Source organism: Notechis scutatus, chromosome 2, assembly GCF_049901735.1.
Source record: "Notechis scutatus isolate UNSWTSFEM ecotype Mainland chromosome 2, rNotScu1.2, whole genome shotgun sequence".
In the NCBI taxonomy this organism is placed as follows: Eukaryota; Metazoa; Chordata; class Lepidosauria; order Squamata; family Elapidae; genus Notechis; species Notechis scutatus.
The window spans coordinates 154176428-154185432 of NC_142010.1; the positions used below are offsets into that span (position 1 = coordinate 154176428).

The 9005-nt window shown below is 36.9% G+C and overlaps 1 protein-coding gene across 1 annotated transcript in view; it reads left to right on the forward strand.

Annotated features, from left to right (window-relative positions):
* The window catches only part of IQSEC2 (IQ motif and Sec7 domain ArfGEF 2), a 160983-nt gene that overhangs the window by 51702 nt on the left and 100276 nt on the right, over positions 1-9005 (forward strand).

A 9005-nucleotide genomic window follows, 5' to 3' on the forward strand; every position in this document is an offset into this window, starting at 1 on the left:
ATTGTAAATACTGTTAGGTATTTATCAGCTAACTGATGTCCTCAAAAATATTATTTCCCTCCTCTAATAAGGACAGTGTATCAGGACAGCATATCACTATCCTGGCAGTGCTCAGTACATCTGTTTTTTTAACCCCTCTCTGTCTGAATTAAGAAATTTGGGCTAAAGATTTATCTTTTTTTTCCATGCAGAGCATGAATTGATTTGAAGTGCTGTAGAAATAAATTGTAACAGTGATAAGTGCAGATGAGGCTTTTAAAAGATTCAGTTGGGTTTTTTTTTTAATTATATAACTTCCACTGAAACTACAAAAGGAAAAACAGGAAGAAAGATACTAAACTTACAAATTCCATCGGCACCAAACAAATTATATATATAAAAACTAAGTAATATACATTTACTTAGTTTTGTACATTTACATACATAAGTAAAGATTTATCAACCTATTTGACAATACAAAAACAATCCTTATATCCTTAGATAAATCATTACAGTTCAGGTTTTAAATGAAAAATCGAGGCTTGACCATACAGAAGCGTTTCATCCTTTCTTTTCTATGGACAGCCTTAACAGTTCAACAGCTGAGAAGTGATTAATGTCATTAAACAAAACTCATAGTCTGGAACAGTATATATTTTTCCTTCCAGGAACACATGATCCCCTTATATTCTACAGTCCAAGCACTATGAATCCAGAGCTCTTCACAAACGAACAAATTCCAGATTTGGGGGATATAATTTAATAGCATGTTAACATCTACTGTATAAACCTTTGCTTCCTCCCAAGAATCTTATCACCACAGTGATGATATCTAACCAGGGGTGGGATTCTACCAGTTTGCACCTATTCGCTAGAACCAGTTGTTAACGTTCTAAGCAGTTCAGAGAACCGGTTGTTAGAAGAAATTACTGGCCTAATCCTGTAAGGAAGGCAGGAAGGAAACATTCTGGTATTGCTTACAGAAACTGCCTCTCCGTTAACCCTTATTACATTCTTGGCAGGACTAGACTTCCTGTCTCTGGAACTTCTCTGGAATTTTTTCCCCTCCTTTGCTGGTACTTTGCTTGTGTGGAGTGACCATTTAAAGTTACAATGGCACTGAAAAAAGTGATTTATGATCATTTTTCACACTTACGACTGTTGCAGCATCCCCACAGTCATGACAGGCCAGGTGAGGAGATGCATGCCTCGATGTGAGTGATATTGATTTGGCCACACCCAGCCAATAACATGACCACCAACCCATGTCCACCCAGTCACATGACCACCAAGCCATGCCCACCACCTAAGCCACACCCACAGAACCAGTTGTTAAAAAATTTGAATCCCACCCCTGCATCTAACCAAAAAGGAACCACCAGGTCACCAAAAAGGAACCAAACTATATGCATACATCGTACATACATACATACATACATACATACATACATACATACATACATACATACCTGCAAATTAATTAAACCTCCAACAGAGGAAGGATGTTAGCCAACCTTTTAAAAACATCTACTGGGGTTGCTTTGTTATTGTTGCTCCTATTGAATTAGCCTAATTTTTAGTCACAACAAAAATATTTAACTTTTCTTAAAACCTAAGAATAAATGTTGTGTAATATAGAATATTCCAAAGCTCTGTCTCAAATTTCTTCTGTCAAATTTGTTTTATAAAAAATATTATTTGCTGGTAATAATAGTTTAGCCTCTATAAAACCTGCTCCAATTCACTCAAAATTCCTGGAGTTTCAGAGGCTTTTAAAGCATTTAGCCCAAGCAGGGAACATAACTGAAACTCTTAATTGTATACTGCCTTTCAGCTGTTTGGGGATAAGTTATATTTCTTTTAAAAGCTTTGAAAGTATATTAATGACAAAGTAATCAAGAGTAACTCTTCCATTTCCCCCCAATATTTTTTAAAGTGTTAAAAATTAGTGGGTTCAACACTCTTTACATCCTGGCAAATATTTGGTTCCAGTTATAGTAATAACTGGAGAAGAGCCTAATGCTGGGAGCGATTGAGGGCAATAGAAGAAGGAGACAACAGAGAAGGAGGTGGCTGGATGGAATCACTGAAGCAGTTGGCGTGAGCTTAAATGGACTCCAGAAGATGGTAGAGGATAGGAAGGCCTGGATGAACGTTGTCCATGGGGTCGCAATGGGTCGGACATGACTTCGCAACTAACAACAAAATAGTAATAATACAACGATATTTTAAGCACATAACATTAGAAGTATTTGGGCATTATTGGGTGAGAAATTTAAATTTGTCCTTTGTTCTCATGGGAAATTTGTAATAATTCTTGTTTTAAAATGGCAGGAAGGGTGCCAAGTAACAACTGGGCCCACAAGTCTGTTTCCAATGTTCTTGCATCTAGTTAGGATATCGCTTACTGTAGCAGATATATATGATATTATAGTTTAAATCAGGAATACTGAAACCACTGTTACATTTAGGAAAGCAAAAGCTTTGAAAGATAAAATATTTAGTGTTCGACCTGTCCATAGATATTTAACCATTAACCAATAAATGTAGTCGTTGCAACATTAGGGGAAGACATGGTCTTTCTTTCCAGACATCTGAAATCACATGAGAACTTCAACTTCAGTGTTTCTTAATAGAGGCTACTTTTCTTTCCTGTTTAAGCCATTCCATCTCTGTCTTCTAAAAGGCTCATTTCTAGGCTCATTTCCAAAATAATAGAGGGCAAATCTAATGGCCTGTGGTGCTCAGTGAGCCCAGCCATATGGCTTTCCTGGCTTTAACACACCATCACCTGTAACACTGTTTTAAAAGCTTACTAGGGACTAGAGACCGTGCCAGTTAATTCCTGCAGCGATTCTCATGGAAATTTCTGTTTGCTATCCTGAAGAAAACTCCCATGCTTTTAATAGTTGCATTGCAAGAAAAGATGATTTCAGTTATTAAAGGGCTACAATAAAATGAGATGAAGCATCTACTGAAGCTGTCTAAAATACCATTGCTAAAAGGAGCAAGAGCATCGAAGTAATAGCAGGTATAAGTAGCTCTACTTGTAATCCTAAGTATACTCTGAGGCAGGGGCTTTGTTTAAAAAAATAACACTACAAAATTAAATTCAGTATTTAACATTTCACACTTTTTAAAAGTTACATAGATTTACATCACCATTTCTTGAAATGCAAATATAAGATATTTTATTTTCTTGGAACAAAACTATTTTCTTTGTTCCGGCTTTAGGATACCATTAAATACAAGGCTTTTCAATTTAACCTACTTCAAATGATTGTTGTAAGAATAAAGTTAGGAAGGGAAGAGACCAGAGGTGGTATTCAGCAGATTTTGACCAGTTCTGGAGAACCAGTAGTGGAAATTTTGAGTGGTTCGGAGAACCGGCAAATCCCACCTCTGACTGGAGATTTCACAGTATCCTTCCCCTACCACACCCACCAAGCCACGCCCACAGAACCAGTAGTAAAAAAATTTGAATCCCACCACTGGAAAAGACCAACATAATTATAGTGAATCTCATAGTAATTATAGCAAATCTATGTTAACATTCTTATGTTAATGCATCCCTGAAAGATTTGCATGAGCAAATAAAAATGCAGCATATCTGGGAAATGCAATATAATAATCCTGGAATATTGTGTCCTGATCTATGGTGTTATTGTGCATGTGTAAGAGAGAAGGAAGAAAAAAATGATAGTGGAAGTTAAGGAGTATGCAAACATAGACAAATATTATGCTGTAAGGCAGAAATCAGGGATCATAATGTGTATGTATATTAAGCTCCAAGGTTATTCTGGTTTAATATATTACGTTAAACCAGTTGTGCCATGTTTTTGGCCTAGAACAGTGATGGCATGCCCAAAATTTAGAAAATGCTTAACTGGGATCTGTTGGTGTTTCACACACTTCCTCCCAAACAAAAGAGAATCAATTATTTACATATTTATTTATTTTTAAAAGAACTGTTCAATCGTGTGTGATTTCCAGGTTCTGCTGTGTGCCACTTACCTTGAGGCAATATTCTCTTTCTGTAGACAATGCCCTGCGATCTACCTGAGGCCTTCGTTCTTGAGGCAGCTTAAGAGAATGCTCTTCTGTAGCCTCTAGAGTCCGAAAATTGTGCGAAAGCACACTGTATTCTCACACAATTTTTAGAGGCTCCAGAGGCTGTGTGAGAATGTCCCTTTTGTGTGATTTCTGGAGGGTCTGGAAGCTGCATGAGAGTACATCCCACATGGCCTCTACAGCCTATTTTGAGAATAGTTGACGGGCGTGGGTGAATATTGATATATCACCCAAAACATTGTGTTGTGTCACTTTTGACATGTGTGTCATGGGTTCACCATCACTGGCTTAGAATATTATACAAATCTAGGTGCGAAGGCTAGGTGCGATGGATCAAGACCATACATTAAGTTGAAGTTCAAGGATTTATTCCTATATATAAGAGTCTAATCAACTAAAGTTCAATACTAAATTGGTGCCAGATAAGGGTCAATGGAATTCAAGACGGATTGGATTTGGATCTCCTTGACAACATAATGATTCTAAGATGATGACATGCTTAACTTCGCTCCCTGCTCTGCCTGCTCTTCTCCTATGTTATGTTATGTTAGTTATGGTTTCTTCAAGAAAGTAAACATGCTCAGGTCTGTAGTGTAAATATAGAATCAGAATCAGCAACTGAAATGTATTGATTTAAATGAACTTGAGTCGGATCAGGTTTTGCTGAATATGAGACTTGCCTATGAATAGAGATTCCTAAGATACTGCAGAAAGATCGGTTTTCATATTGTTGTTAGATTTTTATCCCACCTTTTTGAGTATTTATAATTCAAGACAATGAATATACCTAATACTCTTGCGTCTCTGTAACAACTACCCGTGAGGTAGGTTGGGCTCAGAAAGAGAAAGAGAGTTTAAGACATTACTGTATTTGTGGCTTAGCATTATGTGTAAACTCAGCCATTGTAGCTTATTCAATAAGCCATTATTAAGTTAACTTTGATTTAATGCAAAATCTATCTATATCTCCACTAGTTCTGCTTGTGTTCACAAATAAATGACCACAGGGTAAACTTATCCATCTCTTCTGGTCACAGATACTTGCTGTAATTTAGCTGTTTTAATGCTGATCAGTGCCAAGATGAATGCTAAATAAAATATAAGTGTGATTCAAACTTACTAGATCGGAGAAAAGATGATTTAGAGGATGGGAGTAATTTAGGAGGTATGGTAAATATGTTCCGCTATATGCACAACATATTGTACTGAAAGTAAACACTATCCCTAACTAACTCGATACCTGTGCTTCGCTACGAAACTATGTGGTCGGGCTTAGTTTTTGGGTAGGAAAATAAGGGGGAAAAAATTCTGTCTACCAGCATCCATCAGTATTCATCTGGCTAGCGTCCTGTCAGTGTGTGAATGAGTTGAGGGCTGTTTGGAAATTGAAACAGTATTTGCTGTGTGAGCAAGAATGAGACAGCAAGGAGCCTGGGCGTGGCTTAGCTCAAGTATCTGTTCTGTATTAAAGCTGCTCAGTGCTGGGAAATTGAAACTGAAACTCCTCACCTCTGCCAGTGTTTTGCATTTGGAATAGATTTCTTTTCAGGTGCGGCGGGGGGGGGGAGAATAAGAACTCCTTAGCATCAGAGCATGTTAATAACAAAATACTAATGCCCAGAAGGTCATTTTGAAAAATCCTTTCTTAGTGAGCACCTAGAAGCCAAGAGGAACATGCATGCCAAATTTCAAGTTTGTAGGCTTTACAGTTCTGGAGATTTTGTGATGATGTGTGAGTGGTATTTCGCTTTTATATATATAGAGAGAGATTTAATTTTCATCTTGGCAATTTACTTACCAAGCAACATTAATTAGGTAATTTGCTAATTTTTCCTAACTTTGTATGTACTCTTCCCACTCCAGTTATTTAACAAATATACGCTAAAGAATGTCTTGAAACTGAAACTAAGACAAACTGTAACTATGACAAATCATAGGAAGTATAGTATATCCCGAAGAAACTTCCAGAAGGAGAATGATATTACGTAGTATTTAGTTGTAGCCATTTGGTTATATCAAAACATTTTAAGAGCTAATAGATATATGGTTAGCATGATTTACTATATACCAATGTGAACTTGTTTTAGATGCATATTTATTGTAATTACTTTGAATGTAATCTATTTTGTACGTGGAGAAGAGGGGAAAAATGAATGCATCCATTGTAATTATTATTCAGTTTGAATACTGCTCCAGACAACTTTGGGCAGCTAATTATATCCCTACAAAGCTGCAGAAATGCGTCTAAGCTACACTAGCACTTTCTGCCTGAATATTAGACCTGGTTTTATTTTTTCTCCCTCTTCTAATTTTACAAAATTAGATTTATTTCTCATGCCTTTTTCTAAGTAGTAATGTTGCTCTGTCACCAGAGGGCAGCAGTACCTGAGAAATAGGAAAAGCAGATTTCTAGAAATGCCAACTTGTGACTCTTCATTGGTCACAAGTGAGAAGGATGGACTGATAGAATTATACATGAGGGAGCGGCAATTGAGTGCTTCTTGGCTGTGTTTACATTGTAATTAAAGTGGAATGCCTTAACTGCAGTTATTATCCAAATTCTGCAGTTCTAGAATTGTCGTCCTTAACTTTCATTTCTGATCTCATCCAAATATGAGGACAAGAAGAGGGTTGATGTAAGATTATTCATTTTTTTCATTCATTTATTCAATTTATAAGCCTGTCTCAAATTCATGACTCTGGGCGGTTAACAACGTAAAAAGAAACCCATTAAAACATAAAGCCATAAAAACAACACACATATATACAGTTGAGATACAAATATACAAGAAATCAGCATAACCATTACACAAGCTTTGCTACGCATCCCTGAGCTAAAAGAGTATGGAAGATAACGTTTACTGAACTCCTGGAAGAAAACAGCGCAGGAAAAAAAGACCCAGAAATCTGCAATAAATAACTTAGAGGATTCGATAGAGTAAATCTGAATACTGAGGTTTATTCATACTAAAAATTGCATGTAATGTAAAGCAAAACATGTTCATACACTGTTATTACATTGAATTGGTTTTTAATCTTTTTCTAAGCAGCCTTTTCTTCTAGACAATTAGACAAGATGCTGGAACCGCTGAAGATTGCTTCTTGTAACTAGTGTGTCCTCTCCATCCTGTCCACTCTGGCCAGAATCCAAAATCTCCCATTTTTTTTAAAAATTACAACTTTAATAAACCAAAGAGGGTCAGCTGATCCTCTTGCACACAGCACGCTCCAAATGCTGGCCAACATGACTAGGTACTTCCAAGCAAACTCGGCTTGGTCTCTGTTTCTTGGAATATCTGGAACCAAGTTGGTCTGGATACTTCACATGAAAAGGTTTTGTTTTGTAGCAAGGAGGTTGCATTTATCTTTGACTTCCCTTGGGGAAAAAGCTTTATTTTGTACCGTAGCTAGGAAACCAGAATCATCAGCTGTAATAAAGGGAGGTTAGCTTAGTTCTTTTTTATTATTGCTCCGAGACAGGAAGAATTGTGGAAAAAAGAGTAAGAGCTTCAGTTTTACTGTGCCTGAATGGGAGATGTGCCCATTCAGTGCCACAGAACAGCAGTGGAGATGAATACCTTCAAGTGTGAGTAATGACACTGTCCTAAAAAGAACTGAGCCCCAAACATCGTGTGTTCAAAAGATGGAGCATGCCTTTCAAGTTTGCTCTTAATATTTGGCTGGAGGTTCTCACTGTTTACATTAAGGGTAGAAAAGAAATTCAGGGAAATGGGGTTCAAAGCATTTCAGTGTTGGGGTATTCTGTACAATGAAAGCTGCCCTCTAGAAAACACTCCTCAAAAGAAGGGCTTTTTTCAAGGGACACAAACCTTGAACTGACTCAAGCAAATTTAATGTGCAGATTTGTTTTATGACGCCTGTGCTGTAAAAGAAGTTGATGTCACTGCCTTCTTAAAATTTTAGCATGGTGTTCTTGTTTTATCTGTTGTTTGGGATAGATTTTACAATAGTTTTCCTCCACTTGATGTTTCCAGGTAATGTTGGACTACCATAAGTAGCCCAAAATTTCAGGTGTGCTATAGTCCTGATCCATTTACTAGGTATCAAACTGGGAAAGGATAGAGATCAAAAGCTCTCATCCATCCATCCATCCATCCATCCAAATCCTAATGGGCAAGTTGCATTGAATGATAAACATCAGTATTCAACAAATTCAGAGGGTTTTCCCCCATTCCCTCCTTTATTTCATAAATATGCTAGTGATTGTAGAGAAGGGAACATTCTGTGAGCATTATTATAACCTCTAGGAAAATGCAACCAGCAGCAATAACTAGATTCTGATCTATGATAGTTGATCAGTTCGTATTGGAATTCACAAATATGAAATTCCAAGAACATCTTCATTTCCTTTTTCCCTCTGTCCTCTAATACAGGGGTCCCCAACCACCGTCACTGCTCTAATAGCCTCTAGTGAAGAAAAATCATTTTATGCTTCGGTTCATGGTGTGTGTGATCTGTTACAGACTGTCAAAAGAATTTAAACAATGATTCTCAAAGCATTTCCTTTTTCTTGCAAACCAAAAAGCACCTTTGCAAGTTGATACAGTATGAGAAAATTGTTATTATTCATTAAATCAAATTAATTAAATTAAAATTTAAGCTAATACACATTGGAAACTAACTTATAACCAGCCTGCTTTCTCTGGAGGTAAATAACAACTATATCAGCCTTTCACAGTCTACTGATCTTCAGAAAAACCTGTTATTTGTAGGCCTCCACAGATGGCATTTGGCTGGGGATGGCCATGCTGCATTGACTAGCAGGCAAAATCTGTCCTACAGTTGATACATTTGGGCTGCCAAAATCTGGAAAAGCAATAGGTGGCAGCAGAGAGTCAGAATTTTCTACATTTCTTTGCTAAGTTGAACAGGGTAATTTGTTTTTTGTATGTAAAGACCCACTAAATTATAGAATACAGTGAGGCAAAGAAGAA